The sequence below is a fragment of the Podarcis cretensis genome (assembly GCF_951804945.1).
Source record: "Podarcis cretensis genome assembly, chromosome: 7".
Classification (NCBI taxonomy): Eukaryota; Metazoa; Chordata; class Lepidosauria; order Squamata; family Lacertidae; genus Podarcis; species Podarcis cretensis.
Window position 1 is genome coordinate 64,568,410 of NC_137176.1, and position 18,632 is coordinate 64,587,041.

Here is an 18,632-nt window from a genome sequence, read left to right on the forward strand (position 1 = left end):
ATACATACACACATGGTGTCAGAATATTATCTTTACCTAGTTACATTGCATTGAATAGAAACAATTTCAGAATGACCAAAGGTACAATCTTGCAGCTGTGACAGTGGACACATGCACACCTGCAGTTAGAAAGCTATTATGAGGCAGTAGGCATAAGATGGGTTTAGATGTGCCTAGATGTAGAGTACCAAGTTGAAGCTGTGTTCCCAAGGAACTGGAACAGCAGAGCTCTTTGGCTGTGAGGTTCATCAGGCACTGCATGATGCTGTATCATTCCTGGCAGCATTTCCTACGGGCTCACATTTGGCACACTTTTGGTATCTGCATTCACAGCTGATGAATGTTGCTGGGAAGATACATCAGAAGAGAAATTTCAGTGTTCCGTGGTTGCATCTCTGAAGGTTTCTTATTTAGTTTTCTGCTTCTTGCTCTGTAATTCGTGCCCTAGCCATGCAGAGGTGGATGCATTCACAATTACCAGCTACAGCAGAGCTTTCCAAACTATGTGTTGGCAGCAGTGTGTAGGTGTGTCACGCGAACGCTCCCCACACTCCTTCCGTGTTTAACCTCCAGTTTGCTAGTAAAACTGAATTACTGGGTTGCGAAATGATGCATGTCTAAAAGTGTGTCACCAACATGAAAAGATTGGAAAGCTCTAAGGTACAGAATAGGGACGCAGGTGGCGCTGTGGGTTAAAGCCTCAGCGCCTAGGGCTTGCCGATCGAAAGGTCGGCGGTTCGAATCCCTGCGGCGGGGTGCGCTCCCGCTGCTCGGTCCCAGCGCCTGCCAACCTAGCAGTTCGAAAGCACCTCCGGGTGCAAGTAGATAAATAGGGACCGCTTACCAGCGGGAAGGTAAACGGCGTTTCCATGTGCGGCTCTGGCTCTGGTTCTGGCTCTGGCCAGAGCAGCGATGTCACGCTGGCCACGTGACCTGGAAGTGTCTCCGGACAGCGCTGGCCCCTGGCCTCTTAAGTGAGATGGGCGCACAACCCCAGAGTCTGTCAAGACTGGCCCGTACGGGCAGGGGTACCTTTACCTTTAAGGTACAGAATTGTGGTGCAAGACTGCAATTCTCTTCTTATAAACATTTGTAGCAGAATTCCTATTAATTATTATCTAGTAGGATTGCAAGTTATGCAAATACATATTTCAAGTTATAAGTATTCTAGATGCTAAATTGTATAAAAACCCAAAACATCATTCCTATATAGATGTGTGTATAGAATAACATTGCTATTCCAAAAAATACATACTTTTTTTTAAAAAGTGGGGTAGGGGGGATGTAGCAGTTTCATATCAAGACACACAAATGCATGTCACTGATAGTATTTTATTGAGTATGTTCTCCCACTGACTGAAGCTATTAACATATTTAATATTGTATTATGGCTTTAAATATTACATTATAAAGCTATATTTTTCCATGCACTGCTTGGTGCTAACAGGCATATGAGGTAGACATCTAACAGATTCACATCCATAGCATGATGCAAATTAGGTTTTTGTCATATATATTAGAATACCACATAGTTCTGCTATTAGAGTCATCTTGCTGTTTTCAATATAATAGCATTTGCTGATTTCTAGAAGGTTTATATATCCATAAGGATACCTTGATATGTATCACTTTATGCACACCTATTTATTATAAAGTGTAGCACACTGCTGTTGATTTCCAAACTCAGTTGATAAGGAAGCAGCTGGGAGCAGTGCAAAAAGCCATAACAAATCTACAAAAAGAGGAAACTAACTACTTTTGTTAGTACACATTTTGAATTCCAATAATAAAGAAAGCATTAAGCAGCACTGGGTAGAGAGATGAGGCTGCTATTATTTACTGTCATTTCCTAGGGAGAATGGGGATTTAAAAATTGTGGGGAATGTGGAATTGAAGTAAAAAAGATTTAATTTAAGCTAAAAAGTTTGTGAAGTACTTATCTACATGGGAGCAGATGAATTAGGAATGTAACTGAATAATTTACAAACACTAAAAATAATTACATTGGAATATGATGAGAACCAACCAAAATGATGTAATCAGTCCATTGTTGAGCATGATAGCGGCTGATTATGTAAGAGAGTAATTTTATTGAATAATGGTTTAACTGTATGCTATAATTTTCAAGCATTCTGAATGTTTCATGCGTACTATGTCACCCCTGTAGGAAGCAATTAAAATTGTATCTATCAATGAAAAGAACAGGCTGGCATCCCCAATCATCAATAGATTTACCTACAATTCCTATGGAGTTTAATGGCACTTTTACGTAAGTGTTGCTAAAATTGCAGATTAGTGGTCTTACAGCCCAGTCATAAATATACATATATTTGGAAATAGTCAGAGCTCACAATGAGATTTGCTTCCATGTAAATTTGTTTAGGATTGCTGCCATAATCCCATCAGCTGCTGCAACTGGCACTGAATTTTGCCCCAGCACTGGGCATTGATCCCGCTGCACAACTTGCAGCAACGACTTTGCACATCGCTCCTTTCCAAAGTTCTTTGACATGTGTACAACCTGAGAGAAATGCAGGTGTTGGTCAGGAAGAGAGAAGATGCTTACCAATATTTTCAGCACCACTGTTTCCCCCCCCCCCCCCACCGGCTCCAAGCTCCAGACCCTAGATTTCAATGTGGACACTTGCCTTTACTCGGAGCATGTGCAGAGTGTCTGTCCCTCAATGTTACCAGCTGCATGTGTGGCTGGCGAGGAGGTGGGGCTCCCAAAGCTGCAGAAGATGCTGCATTGAACCCTCCACATCCCTTTCAGCTGATGCTTTTGATCCACTACTAGCACATCCAACCCCATTCCCCAAAGCTGCTCCCTCTAGGTCCCTACCCAAACTTCCGGGCGGGCGGGAAGCAGCTCTGCTCTTTTGATCTCGCTGGGGCGCGAGCAGCAGCAGCAGCAGCAGCAGCAATATTTCAAATTCCTCCCAAGCAGTCGAGAGGAAGGCGCTCAACGCCATGGACGTAAGAGCAGCCCTCCTCCGCTGAGGGAAGCGGAGCCATGATGACGTGAGACTGGAAACGGAAAGCGAGACCCCAAAGCAAGTCTGAAAGGTGTATTATTGTGGCGTGACGTTGGCTGGGGCCCAATTCATCCCTCTTTCCCTCACACACAGCGCAAATATGAAGAAACCCTTTTCGTGTGTGTGTGTTTTTGTGTGTGCTGTTCCCTCAGGAATTCGTCCTGGCTGAGGCGGGGACAGCGAGCGCGGAGGGACAGGAGTAACTTTTGAGGGCAAGTGGCGGCGGCGGCGGCAAGTTGTGGCTTTTTGTGTGCGTGCGCGCTCTTTCGCCTACGTTTGTCTGTCACACACACACACACATACACAAAGAGAAAGAGAAGCAGAGCAGCTGCTTCCTCACGTCCGTGAGGAAACTCACTTTCTCTCTCTGGCCCCCCCCCCCGCCCCGCGCGCCCCCGCCTCGCGCTGCTTTTCGCGCCTCCCTCCCCACAGGCGGCTCTTCCTCTCCGCGCGCCTGCCCGCCCGCGCGCGTGCGCTTGCCTAGTGCGGCGCGTGGGGCACCTGCTTGTCTGGGCTGCTGTTTGCCGCTGCCGCCAGCGCCACGCAGGGCTGCCGAAGCTAAGAGCTGCTGCTCCTGCTCGCTGCTGCCGCCGCCGCCGCCGCCTCCTCCTTCTTACTGCCGGTTCCAGTTCCTTCCTCCGCTGGCGCCGCTAGTGTTGCTGCCGCTGCCGCTGCTGCCGTGCGAGCGAGTTGGGCTCCTCCGGTGGGGTTGGCCCCTTCCCCGCCTGCTCCTTCCCCCCCACCCCCTTTTGCCTGCGAGTCAGCCTGGCTCCGAATCACGTGGCAATTGCCTGAGGCTGAGACTAAAGAGGGGGAGGAATAAAAAAAAAAGGGGGGAGAGAGAGAGAGAGAGCAAAAAGCGCCTCATTCCTTCTTCCACCGCCATACTGTATTTTATAGTAACTCGCATTTTTATTCCTTCCTTTTACTCCCGCTCGGTGAGTACCTTTCCGCTGACATTCTTGTCCTCCTTTTTCGTCCTGTTTTTGTTTTTTCCTCTCTCTTCCTTTTTTTTGTTTTTGTTTTTGCTGCTTTTTTATTTTTTAACCTCTTTGTTTTCATGGATTTGATCCTTTTTCTGATGACAAGTTTTTTTTTTCTTAGCATGCGATGGTTTACTAAACTGGGAGCAAAAGGTGTTGCTGGAACTGGAAGTCACTGGGAGCCTAAAGAGGAAAGGAGAAAGAGAGCGAGCGAGAGAAATAGACTTGCCAGTCCAGCAATAACGTAAATGCAGATAAATTATACGTATTTATACATATGCAACTGGTTTTGTTGTGAGAAAGAAAGAAAGAAAAGCGATGTGAATTATGATGCATATTTTTTTATTAAAAAAAACCAAAGAGGTGAGAAATGGGCATGTTGCTTAAACTCTGTTTTGCAGAGATTTTTGATGATGTTGTTTTGGTTTTTTTATTTTTTTGTATATATATATGAGATTTGAAAATGCATTTTACAGCAGTGTTTACAAAGAGTTTGTAATCTTGCAATACTGGTGCAAGCCACTAAGCAAGATATTAATTTTGTTAAATGGTTTTTGTTTTTCGTTTTGTTTCCTTTTTTTGGACACCCGGTTGCAATCAGCCGTTTTTCTTCTTTTTCTGTTTTTGGTGCCCGGTTATAATGTGAAACTTTTCTTGCAGCTTGGTACTGTTGATCATTTTTAAATACACCCCCACTTCCCTTAAAAAAAAAATACTATATTGCAAAAAAGAGAGAAAAAGCCAAAGATAATTCCTTTCCAAAATTTCACTTTTTTATTCTTTTATACCGAGATAATGTTATGATGATTATCATAATGTTGATAGATATACACATATATACAAATAAGTACATTTTCAAATGATGGCAGTGGAAGGTTTTCCTGGAGAATGAAGTGCGGTTTGGTTTCCTTGTCAACGGAAGATGAAGTGAACAACTGAACATCTCCCCAGTGCAGGTACTTTAGCTCCTTGTAGGCGTTTCCACTCTTTGTAAATTACATTACCGAGATCCCCCCTCCCTCTCTCCCCAAATAAGATCTCTTGAGCCTTAGCTGCAGAGCTGTAAGTGATGAAATGAAGATGAAGCTAGGTATTCTTTTGCTGTTTGAATAGATGCAAAACTGTACTAATTGTGCACAGGTCATTGCATGGTTTGTGTGCATAAAGGAAGCTTACCTGAGTGGAACCTGTGAGAGACATCTCACAGGCAGGGACTCTTTGATGGGGTTAAGGAACTGACAATGCCAGGACTTGATAGAGAGAAAGATGTTGGGGTTTTGTTATTGCCCACTAGGTGTTTGAGACAGACACAGCAGCAGCAGCAGCAGCAGCATCCCTCTGAAGCTTGTTACCTTATCAGGCTTGAGCCTGAGACATTTTTTTGCAACCAGATACACCACACACAAACACACATGCACACCTCACCACCCCCTTATATCCAACATCTGTCTTCCTCCTTAACAATGCCCAAATAATGCACTGTGTCTCCTACCTATCAGTTTTCAGTTATATGGACAAAGATTTGACTATAAGAAAACAGTTGGTATTTGTTTTCATTTGGGTTTGATGACTATTGGTGTTACTGACCTCCAGTACCTGGGAAATAGTTGCCTTCCATCCTAATTCATGATTTGGGCAAGAAATGGATTGCTTTGTTTGCCATGCTGTTAATCACTGAATAGTGATAGATGGTGATTTTAAAAGAGTGTAAATGAAGATGCAGTTTGAAAATTTTTCCTCCTTCCCATATCCCACCAAGCTTTATTTGAGTAGTTCAATATGTGGTCAGAGTTAGATGTTTTGCATGTTTGCTGTTCTGTGTGGTTAATACTTCGAAATGGTAATGTTTGCACATACTTTGTGGTTTCTTTAACACAGCCAGGCACAACAAGTGTGCAGTGGTATATTTTCATGTTTTTAACCAAATGCAAAATAGTTTTACTTAGGTTGGAGAGAAAGCCATTCCTACATCTATCTAAAATTTATTTAATTTGAAATGCTTTGTACATGCATATGGTAATGATGGGAAAAGTTTGTTCTTGCATAATCTGCAGTGCTAAGGTTGTTGGGATGTGGAAAACCAAATTAAATCAACTGAGTAATGCTGTATAGAAAAGCAGAGACTGAAGACATACATTTTCCAGTAGTATGCAATAAAAGTGCTCAGCGAACTTGGAAAAAAAGGTTGTAAATTTCATGCAACTGACCCAGCAAGACTTCTCAAGAGATAGTTGTTTATCTAATTGATATGTGTAGCATTTAACCGGAGGTGTTGACTATACATCTCAAAGATAAACACATTTCTGTAGAAGCAATTGCATATTTTTTTTTTGAAAAATGAAACTTTGTTTCTGTGTAATTATGCTTAAAGCTACAATCCTATACACACTTTCTGGAAAGTAAGTCTTATTGAATTAAGTGGGATTTACTTTTAAACAAACTTGCCTAGGGTCAGGTTGTACTACTGAAGTACCTACCAATTTAACAACATACTATAGCATATTTTAAAATATATACTGAAAGTATTAAGAAAAACAGTCTGAAAAACATAAGTTGGTACCATCAGTTTCAATTGAACGTATATTCAGGATCCTGGCTATATGTGGAGAAGATAAGTTGTTTGTTTGGAATAGTTCCTGTCTTTGCTGATCATTTTGAAAAGCATTATTTTAAAATGTTTAGGCTTCTAAATCGATTGGTATGGGGCTGAGAAACGTTTGCATTTAGCCACCATTGTTTCAGAGATGCTTTCATTTTTGATATTTTAAAGATGCTTTTACCAAACAAAGAAGACTTGCCTTGCCTTGCTTTGTAAGATAATGCAGATGTGTTACCTCAGTGATATTAAAGAATACCACTTCACTAGGTGCCATATCTTTGTGCTTTTTCATATAAAATTAATTCTGAACACTTTCTGATGCATGTGGGAACTAATAAAACTTTATGTCAGATACAGTGTTTTAAGAGGAAACATTCCAAATTATGAGTATATTCTTAAGTGCTTTTTAAGAGCTCTTCCATTTTCTTCTAGGTGAGTAATCATTGAAGGTCCTCTGGAATATTCTGAATGCAATGAAGAATATGTGTATAGTATTTTCAAAACTTGAGCCAAATATTGTAGAGTTTTGGAGAATTGCCATTTTGAGATGCGTATATAGAATATACAGTAATATTTGGCAGACAGGTGCAGCCAGATCCTAATTATGTTTACACAGAAGCAAGTCCCTTTTATTTCAGTGAACTTTGTTTCCAGTAGTAGCCTGGTCCTATGCAGAATTAAGCATGTGTAAATATGTGTTGGATTGGGCTCTCAGGTGTGTTTTGGAATGCAGCCTCATCCCTTTTATTTCTCAGTGTGCATGTCTTAGCTGATTGAATTTAATGCTGTCGGAAACTGAGTTTTCTCAATGAAGTGACTGGAAGTCTGAAAATCTAGAGATATCCGTGCTCTTACTATTTTTTCCAATATTTGAAGCAACAGATTTGTAAATTATAAATTCAGAATATTTTATAATGGATGCATTCAAGATTGTGTACCCATAATAACGTTTGAAAGTGGCAAAGTAATTGAAATACAATTTAAATATCTCAGTTTTCTTCAAAGGAAGACAATCTTATTTTGCGTAGCTCTCTAACAGGATATGTTTGTTGTGAAGTCCAACTTCACTATTATCTGGGACTAAATCTGCTCAGTTAAGGGCTTGTCTCAAGAAGCTGCTAAGTGCCCCCATTTGATAAGAGCACTGTGTTTTTGCACTGATATAGACAGAGATGCACAAGAAAGGATCTCGAAGTGTCTCTGTTTTGGATGTTTGTTTGTTTATGGTTGCAGCTTGCCCTTTGAATTGGTGTAAGGATCTTAAGCATCCTTATCTGGAAGTAAGACAATGTGTGCTTAGAGACTTACTTCCAAATAAACATGTTAGGATAGTTCTGCATGATGGTAGCTTGCATACAGTACATTCGATAGATCTAGTTTATTCTCACAGCTTGATCCTATGCATGTTAGTTCCAATGAATTCAATAGAAATTAGTCTTAAATAAGTATGCATAGACTACAGCCTTAGTATAGAAGGGCTTTGAGTAGCATACTTGCACTTCAGCTAGTGAAAAATACTGCAGCCCTGATGTTGGTTGGGGCAAGGTGCTCAGAGTATATTACTCCAATATAATATTAGCTCTACAGTGGTACCTTGGTTTATGAACTTAATCCATTCTGGAAGTCAGTTCTCAAACTGAAATCATTCTTAAACCGAGGTGCGCTTTACCTGATGAGGTCTCCCACTGCCGGTGGCCTTCCACCGTTCGGATTCTGTTCTTAGACCGAGGTTAAGTTCGCAAACCAGGACACTACTTCCGGTTTTGCTGAGTTCATAAACCAAATCGTTCATAAACAGGGCTGTTCTTTCCAATTCAAAGTGCTGCTTATGACCTTTATTGCAGTTAATGGTTGGGGACCAGGTTATTTGAAGAACAACCCGCATCCATGTAAACCTGGCTGGACTTTAAGATTGGCCTAAAGGGCCTGCTTGTGGATCCATCAGTAGCTACAACTAGATTTTGGTGGTGGAACTCTCCATTATTGGGGAGCTGAATTCAACCTTCTCCTTGATTTCTTTTAGACAAAACATAAATATTTTTATTTTCCAGTTAGCGTTGGTTAAGCCAAGCAGGTATGCTGTACCACAAATGAGGGGGCTGGTTCTGTTGTTCTATATGGTCTTATCATTGACTGCCTGGTTGTTTTTATTCCATGAGTTAAGTATTGTATTGCTTTGTGTTGTGCATATTAATGTGACTCTTTTTTTTTTTACTTTAAGCTGCTTTGGGAGGATCAAAATCCTGAAAAGCTGCACCTAAATTGCTAAAGAAACTAAATAAACAAAATATACCTCTGTAACTTTATGTACATTTTATAACAGTAGTGCTCTATATCTTTGATTGGGTTGTATCAGAGATTTGCAGAGCTCAGAGGAGATCCCCTTTCTGCATCCATGGAAGAACCCATGGTAAATACATTTGAATTTACATTTGACTCATTGAGGTTTTTTCCCCATTATCTGTTTCTTTTTTCATGCTAGCATGTCATGATTCAGTTTTCCTTACACAGCAGTGTGACAGGCTTTGATCAGAATCCATTCATGACACCAGTCTGTTTTTATGGAAACTGAAGTCCCTAGGCTGTGGTTGGGCATTTACTTCATCTGCTCTGATTACTTTGTCATAATGCAAGTGCAGCAATGGGCATGCAGTCTTCAGTTGTCTTGCATTCTTCTGGGCTAAGGCAAATCTCTTTTTTTGAAAAAAAATTACATTGCAATGGAGACCCATACATAATTCTGAATTCTGAATGTATGTAAGCATTGTTCGTATAATTTGTCACCTTGCCTCTGACAAATCAGAAATTCAAATTTTAGCCTTCCAGAGCATGCAGTGACAGGGCAGTCAGTCATGTGTTACACCAATTTACAAAGTGAGGCTTCACATATATATCAAATGTTTTAAGTAACTGCAAGAAGGGTTGATTGCATTAACGAACCCCCTCAGTTTAATGCCATTACTACAGTACTCAAACTCATATATACAATAGTCTGTGGTTCAGTTCTGGAAAATTTTGAAGTGGAAAATTCAAAATGGACATATGATTTAGCATGTTTAGATGACTTACATTTAGTAAAAATAATAGCAAAATTATATCATGCTAGTTTTACAGTGGTACCTCGGGTTACAGATGATTCGGGTTACAGACTCCGCTAACCCAGAAAGAGTACCTCGGGTTAAGAACTTTGCTTCAGGATGAGAACAGAAATCACAAGGCGGCGGTGCGGCAGCAGCGGGAGGCCCCATTAGCTAAAGTGGTACCTCAGGTTAAGAACAGTTTCACATTAAGAACAGACCTCCAAAACGAATTAAGTTCTTAACCTGAGGTACCAATGTATATGCTGTATAAATACAAGAAGTAATTCCAGTAATCAAAAGTAGTTGGAACTGAAATAGCAATTTGCAGCAGTAGGGGTAGGGTTCAATAAAGTTCATACTAAACAATCCTGTACATGTTTACTCAGAAGTAAGTCCCACTGTACTGCGTAGGATTTACTTCCTAGTACATGTGTTAAGGATTGTAGCCAGGCAGAGCACTCCAAACTCACTTTGTAGCAGGTTGGATGGTGATGGTGGATTGGGTAAAGGTGTCACCAGGCCCAGCTCTGCCAGCCTCCTGCCAGCGTGGGGCTTCCTTTTCTACCTGCCAAACATGTATGCAGACAAAAGTGCTGCCAGGGGGATCCCCACCAGCAGAAGCCCTCAAAACGGTGTTCTGGAGGCAGTGGGGGGGAGGCCTGGTTGCACTGCGATTATCCTTCCCCCCCATCCTGACATCCCATCCTGGCCATTGTGTGTGGCCAAGCTACAGAGGCAACTGTGGTCCCACTCCTCTGTAAAGCACTGCTGGTCAGTGGCTGGGACTTGGATTGTGGCTTGCTTCTTGCGTTCAAACAACTTATAAGGATTTCTTGGAAATCATTTTTGTTAGAATGTTCTAAACATTCTAAAATATGGCAATACCATTCTCTATTGGTACATTATATTTTAAGGGGAAGGAATCAATGCCCTGAAAACACTTGAATCTACTAATTTTAGCTTCTCTGAAGATCAGTGCAAATATGTGCTGTCTAGGGATAGTCACCTGAAAAAAAGTTAATTGCAACTTTGATTTGATTAGTATTGCATCACTTCTAGTTGCTCTGTTTGATTTGTATTGGCTTAGTGAGATGTGTATGAGAAGGAAGGAGCTACTGTTAGCCTTTGGCTCATATATCCCCACTCTCCCCACTCACAGAGGAGGAATTTGGCAGCTTTTTTAAAAAAGAAATGTGTGCTGTATTATCCACACAGGAATCCAGGTTTATAACAAACCCTGGTTAGTTTAATAAGCCAGCTTCAGAAACAATGGCTTGAAGTACTCTTGCTTTGAAACCAACAATAATTTGTTATAAGTTATAATTCCAGGTCCAGATAGTCTAACTAGCTGAGATTCAAGGGAGGCTGGGGTGCAGGAGTTGGGAGAGGGCGTTAACAAAGTCCTGCTCCTGGACACATGAAGTGGTGAGGAGTGTAGAAACCTGTGGCGCACAGCAGGTCCTTTCTGGTTGTGCGTGTCTTGGCAGATCATGGTTTAGTAGTGTGATGTGTTAGCCAGCAATACCATCTTGATAGTATGAAGTAGTGTAGATAAATAAAAGTATTGGTACCTGAAATTTCATTTAAATTTTATTTTGACATATATATATTTTTGGCTTGAACAATTGTTGATGCTATAGGTACTTTTGTGGAGACTAAATAACAGCCATGGTTTCCTACAATATACTATACAAAATTATTTCATTAAGCCTAATTACATGTTAATCTAAGAAATGTTTAAAAATTGAGATAGCATTTTAATGCTTTCTTTTCTTTCCCGTTCGTAGAGGAAAAAGATTGAATAATTTTAAAACTTGATTATTTTCCTTTGGTTTAAAAGAGTTGAAAATTGTAGGTTAATTTGAATAGTTTATTTAATCTCTTAGAAGCAATGGGACTTTGATTTGTGCTCACTTATGTAGGGAACATCATTCTTGCACAATTGACTGATTTTATAACACAATGAGTCATCAACCAACAATTAGAACAAATGATAGAATTTACTTTTGAAGAACAGAGAGAAATTGCTAAGCAAAAAATAAGTAAAAATAAATGGATTAATGTTATTAATTAAGCATCCTGTGGCCTCCCCCCGGGCTTCATAAATGTAGCCCTGCCACCTGGTCAGCATTCATTTTTCAATATTTTAGTGGTAGGGCTTCTCCTGGAGTCACCTGAGATCTCATGTGAAAGATGTGGGTTCCTTACTTTACTACTGTCACTGTTTTCTCTTTGTCTCCAAAGAATCCCTTGGAAAGTGGTATGACATATCTTCCCATGCCAATGAGTCCACTGTACAGTAGAACAGGGGTGTGGAACCTTGGATCCTCAAAAATGTTGCTATACATCAGCTCCCATAATTGCTGACCATTGGTCATGCTGGCCGGGGCTGGAGGGCCCCATCTGGAAGGCCGCTGGTTCTCCATCCCATCAGCAGAACAAAGCAGTATTTAATAACAAGTAGTTCAGCCACCTGAATAGGCGACTCTGTACAGTGGTACCTTGGGTTACAAACACCTTGGGTTACAGACTCCGCTAACCTGGAAGTAGTACCTTGGGTTAAGAACTTTGCCCCAGGATGAGAACAGAAATTGCATGGCATCAGCAGTGGGAGGCCCCATTAGCTAAAGTGGTACCTCAGGTTAAGAACGGTTTCAGGTTAAGAACGGACCTCCGGAATGAATTAAGTTTGTAACCAGAGGAACCACTGTAGTTACCAGAAAGCCTGAATAATAGCTTTTATTCATTTGGATATGGGGGAAAATTTTCCTTTGTCATCACTAACAAGGGTAAATAAACTTCCTTGGTGTGAAGTACAGAAGGATGCTCAAGTGTACAGTTTTAGTTAAACTCTATGGGAAAGGCTATCATTCAGTGGTAGAGCACATGCTTTGCATACAGAACGCCCCAGGTGCAATCACCAACACCTCCAGGGCGGTTCTGGGAGACACCCCTGTCTGAAGTTCTAGACAGCTGGTGCCAGCCAGTTTAGTAGACATACTGAGTTAGGTGGACTAATAATCTGATTCAGGATAAGACAGCTTTTTATGTTATGATTACCCATTCTAAAACTTGTATCACAGTACTGGACAAGGTAAATTTCCAAAAGTATGGAGAAAAGGAAAGACCAGCGAACTGGCCAGGAAGTGCTCAGTGGGTTGAGGACTGAAAATCATAGTGTATTTTTCAAATTCTTCAGAGCATTACTACAAGTACTACTAGTAGTCCATACTCTCATGGTTCCAAGTTGCTATTTTGTGTTTGTATAAGTCTTAATTTTGCACTTTTCTCTCAGCATGCTTGTTTGTAAATATATGAATGACTTGCATTTCTGTAGCTTAGAGCCAAAATCGACATTGTATCTGGTTGCACATACCTCCAATATTTGCTTCTTCTTGTTGTTTTTGACATGCAAAGCAGTCAACTTGAGAAGGGCTGCTTTAGTCTTTTCATTCAGGCTGTTTTACTGCTCAATAGCCCTTCACTGTGGAGCTTGGGGTTCCCATATCTTTTTGCTTCTGGGGGGGGGAGGAGGAAGCAACAGAACACAGTATTTTAAGCAGGAAAATAGTATTAGAGATTGATTTAAGCAACCCCTGTGTCCTGCTGGTTCTCTGTTCAAGCTGTCATCAACCACAGCTGCTTTTCCTTAAAACAAATACATCAGAACAAAGTTACATGCAACTTACCATTCCAAGAGAAATGCTTAATGCCACTGTGTTTTGATTTGTTTTTTTCCAGTCTGTCTTGATCTGGTCTGTATTATTTCATTGCTGTAGAATTCAGGGTACATGATGTGACACTTTGCATAATAAAAAGTGATGGCCTAATTAGGGGATGGTCACGCTTAGCTAACCAAGTGATGTATTATTAAGTTCAGCATAGGCTAGAAGTTTGTACCTGAAAGCAAAAGGGAACAATAAGCCAGCAAATAGCATTCACATTTCATTGGGGGGGGGGGGCACTTACAGCTTGCTTTTATCTAGATTATTTTCATGGTCATACATTTAGGTGATAATGAGACTGCATGGTTCAGGACCAATAAAAAGCATGTATTTTATCAAAATCACATTTGAATTTGCTTTAAAAGAGAGTTCAATGTGGGCAGACTTGTCACTAGCACATTAATGCCACAGGAGGCCAGGAATGTCTGCCTATCTCACAGCTTTCAAGCATTGACTTGCAAGGTAAAAAAGAAAAGAAAAGAGATTTTGAATACCTGTGTGGTAGTGATTCTTTTTGCTTATGTTTCTTTAAAGCATTTAAATTTATGTTTTCAGACCTGTCTTTTTGGATATTTTCCTTTACAGCACTGTTTCATTCCAGAGCTGTTTCATATTTTGGCTGCAGTCCTACACATTTTACCTGCAAGTCAGCTATGTTGAACAAAGGGGGACCTACTTCCTAGTAAACATGCACAGGAGTGTACTATTAGAATAGTAGAATGTTTGCACCATACAGAGCACTCCTTTTATCTCAGCAATGGCACGGAATTAAATTTGAGGAAAATAATTTCATATTTTCAAAAAAGCTGTTTATAGAAGCCTTTCTAGTCAAACAAGGGCCGATCTCAAGACACGCTGTGCCTGCAGTTCTTATTGAACTTAATTTGTGTTATGACTGTTTATTGCCTTTTTAAAGAAATTATTCTGAAGTGTGTGGCTGGATGAGCATAATATTTGTGATGCTGCTTCAAGCTAAATGCATGAGTGATACAAAAATATGCAGATACCATGCCAAATCTTATGTCACCCTAGAGCTCTTTCTTTTTATGTCTCCTAACTCATGGTGGTCAAAATATGAGATGGACTCAAAGAGGAGAAGGCAATTGCTTGGAGATATTCCTATATCATCGTCACAGGCTAGGTCTTGTGTAAGTGCTTTTATTGGCTTAAGAGCAGAATGCAGACTCCCCCCCCCCCCAGTGTATATTAACCGCATATAGGAGTGTGCCCCCTCCACTTACTGAAAGTTGTAGCAAACAGTGGGACTTTCTGTTCTTTCTCCCCAGCCCTAAACAGATTTACTTTTAAGCAAAGCAAGCTTTCTGGGAAATTTAGTTCCCATTCTTCCACCCAAGCCCTGAATTGTGTGACTTCCCCGCCTGAATGTACCTTTTGGTACGACTTTTGTCTTTGGGACACTCTTCTGTATGGAAGAAGTGACACAGTGAAAGGGCTGGTGCTGTGCTGTTTTTATTGTAGCTATTTGTATGTTTTAATTACGTATCAAGTTGTAATTCTGTTCATGTTTACTTGTTTTTTAATGATAGTTTTTTTTCTATGTTTCCAGTGATTCTTGATTTTATTTGTAAGCTGCCTAGAGTCTTGATAGGGAAAAAGGTGGCATAATAATAATAATAATAATAATAATAATAATAGGAACAACAACAACAACAACAACAACATAAACACAATCCATTGCTTGCTCAATACATACATTCATATAAGATATTATTATTAAAATCTATTACCTGCTTTTCACCCTAGGGTCCCAGGGTGGGCTACAACAATTAAAACAAAGTCAAAAAAAACTTATACCAAGAAGAAACTTAGTTGGTCTCTAAAGTGCTACTGGGCATTTAATTTATTTATTTTTATATAGTTTGTTGTTTAGTCGTGTCCGATTCTTCATGAACCCATGGACCAGAGCACGCCAGGCACTCCTGTCTTCCACTGCCTCCCGCAGTTTGGTCAAACTCATGCTGTTAGCTTCGAGAACACTGTCCAACCATCTCTTCCTCTGCTGTCCCCTTCTCCTTGTGCCCTCCATCTTTCCCAACATCAGGGTCTTTTCCAGGGAGTCTTCTCTTCTCATGAGGTGGCCAAAGTATTGGAGCCTCAGCTTCAGGATCTGTCCTTCCAGTGAGCACTCAGGTCTGATTTCCTTAAGAATGGATAGGTTTGATCTTCTTGCAGTCCATGGGACTCTCAAGAGTCTCCTCCAGCACCATAATTCAAAAGCATCCATTCTTCGGCGATCAGCCTTCTTTATGGTCCAGCTCTCACTTCCATACATCACTAACCATTTGAACTAGGTTACATCAAATTTCACTTCAAATGATAATATATTGAAGTAACAGAAGTTTCTGTTACAGATTCTCAATCATATGAAGGACAGGTTGTGGACTGATGGGTGTGATAGTTATTCTATATTTAAATTAATGCAGCTTTAAATGTTTCAGTCTCTATACATTCAGTCAAAAGTCTCATCAATACTTCTGAAGAGCCCAGTCAAGGAACTGCATTTGCAGTTACATAGTTAGGCTTTATGTTTACAATGTTAAGAGTTCAAATAAGTAATTTTATAGTTTGATTGTTCATAGCCGAAGCATTTTTTATTAAGGGAATTTAAAATTATTGGTAAATAAAAGGCACCCTTATGTTCAGAATTCATTTTCTGGTTACAGGGTTTATACTTGATTTGCGGTTGAGAATTACAAGAAATTGGTAACAAAATTAAAGACAACCTTGGCCCGTTTCAGACAACCACTCTTGTGATTCTGGCTGCAGGGGGAAAAAGCCTGTGACAAGTTAGTATTAATTTGAAGTTTGATGCCATATGCTAAAGCTAGCATGGATTGAATGTTAATGTTCAGTTGCAATTGTTTAATGACACTATCATTTTATATTAGTATGAATATATAAATCATATACAGCATCCCTCTTTAACTCACAGACCTTGGGCTGTATGCAGCATGCAACCCTGTACTGCAGTCTAACTGGGAAGAGCCACTAAAACATGATTTACAAAGCTGCTTAGCTACTAGGCTTGCATGTTTTGCTACATGTTACTCAGGGAATGGCCAGGGAGCTATGAATTAGACAGGCCTATTGTCTTAATGGAATTTCATTATGTCTCAAAAGTAATAAATGGAAATGGTTGAAATGATGGGCTTCTGCTGAATGTTTATGTATGCAGTTCCGTGCAGTAGTTGATGTGTCTTATGGGATTTAAACTTCTTATAGGGTCTAGACAAATTAATTGAGGATAAGGCTATCAAAACCTGCTAGCCGTCATGGCACTGCACTATCTCTAGTATTGGAGAGGGTATGTCTCTGCATACCAGTTGTTGGGAATCACAGGTGGGGGAGAGTGCATTTGTGCTCATTCCTTCCTTCTGAACTAGACATGTGGTTGGCCACTGTGAGAACAGGATGCTAGGCTAGATGAACCTTTATTCTGAGATTCATTTTTTTTGCACGAGTCGGGCTGATATCTCTACTGACTGTGCTGCTGTTAAATGTCAAGATGCTACATGCCGCCCAAAGTGATTTCAGTGGAGATGGTAATGAGCACCAGCAAGATACAGTATAATATGACTAATAGAAGGCATTTGAATAGGCTGAATTGATTCTGAACAAAGCAGTATTTCCCCCCAGATCCTAAACTAAAGTGCAACCAGCATGCTATAATAACTCTGCTGAAAGAACCCACATCAACGGACTGAGAAATCTGATGATTAAGTAATGATAGATACTAAATGGTGCTCACAATGCAAAGCACTAAGTTAACTATTTCAGAACTCCAGTTCTTAGCTGCAATTAATGTACATATAATTAGAGTATTGACTACATCTAGAGTCTCTGCAGTTGATCCTTTTCTCCCAGTCAAAACTTATTTTCTTTGGTTTTTAAAAATATTTTTATCGTTTGGATCAGACTGATTATTAAGGTCCCCCTCCTCTCAGTTGTGGTGATCAAGATTGAGGTCTTTTTGGTTGTTGTGCTTTCATGAAATAATTCTGACATCAACAATTCTATTCAGTATAACAGAAGAGTGCATTAAAATTGTTGTTTTGTTACTTGCCTTTCTGGGCTTATTTTTATTTTATTTATTTTATTTTTGTTCAAGCTTTTTGTTCCCTTATTTTGGGATATGGGCTTTTCTCTTGGTGCCAATACAACTCTGAAAGCAAACAGGATAGGGATAGAAGAGGGCCAAGCAAGTGAAAAGAGGAGGAGGGCAGCAGCTGGAATGGATGAAATTCTATAGGTGGTTGTGTTTCATTGCTTCAGTCAAGCAATGAAGACTTACTCAAAATTGCTTTCAGCTCTGTGGTAAGACCTGCTCTGTGTTCAAGATGATGTCCATGTTACCCAAAACAATATGTTCACTTTCTGAGAAACTGAACTTTGAACCCATTTGGACAAATTCAATGAACATAATCTTTTAGAAAAATTGAGATCTCTTTACAAATTCAGCATTGTTTGCTTCTTCTGCTTAAGGGTCTTGTCCCTTTATAGAATGGTTGCAGTAAGGAGCATATTAAGGCTTTGCAACACAAGGACAGAATCAGCTCTGGCCAACTTACATTCAACAGGATTTTGCTTTAGCAGTTGTAGTGCTAACGCTTTAATATATTCATTATAGCAGCTAGAGTAGAGGATTCCTGTGCCTATCCCATGGACTTTGTTGCTCTAGATTGTTCCATTAGATCAGTTTAATTTACTAGCTGAATAAGTTCACACTTCAGTCAAACCGAAATATTCTGTGCTCTACTGTGCAAGGTGTTATGCTGCAGTGCGAAGGAAAAGGTAATAGCTGTTAATGATCAGAAGACTAACAAAACAGAAAAGAAAGAACTTCATCAGTGGAGCAATGCCCTAAATTATATTATCCTGAAAAAAGAAAATGTAGAAATTGTGGTGCTATTTTCTTCTTGTGCAGAAATGAAATGCTCCAAATGAACTGCACATAAGCTGAATTATATGTTTCAAAAGGGACAATTAAAACATTAATAGGATATTAATGTAATGTGTATATTAAATGCTAAAGGCTGGGAAGTAATCCATACCTCAGTGCTCAGTACCTGTAACGTGCTTTGTTGCTGCTTTATTGTAGCTGTTTAATAAGCCCATTCGAAATAATTTCCCTTAAGAATTGATTACATAAAATTGGTTCACAAGTCATTTCCTCCCTTCACCACCATAAT

At 40.0% G+C, this 18,632-nt stretch overlaps 1 protein-coding gene across 4 annotated transcripts in view; it reads left to right on the forward strand.

Moving 5' to 3' along the window:
* Positions 1-3,767: 3,767 nt before the first annotated feature.
* The window catches only part of RALYL (RALY RNA binding protein like), a 271,064-nt gene continuing 256,199 nt past the window's right edge, over positions 3,768-18,632 (forward strand). Inside the window, exons 1-2 of one of the 4 annotated variants that reach the window (XM_079983190.1) lie at positions 3,769-3,973; positions 4,140-4,974. The gene's annotated coding sequence lies outside the window, so the exon portion shown is untranslated. Of the gene's footprint in view, positions 4,975-18,632 lie in introns of all 4 variants that reach the window. The other 3 variants (XM_079983191.1, XM_079983189.1, XM_079983192.1) reach the window with 3 other exon arrangements.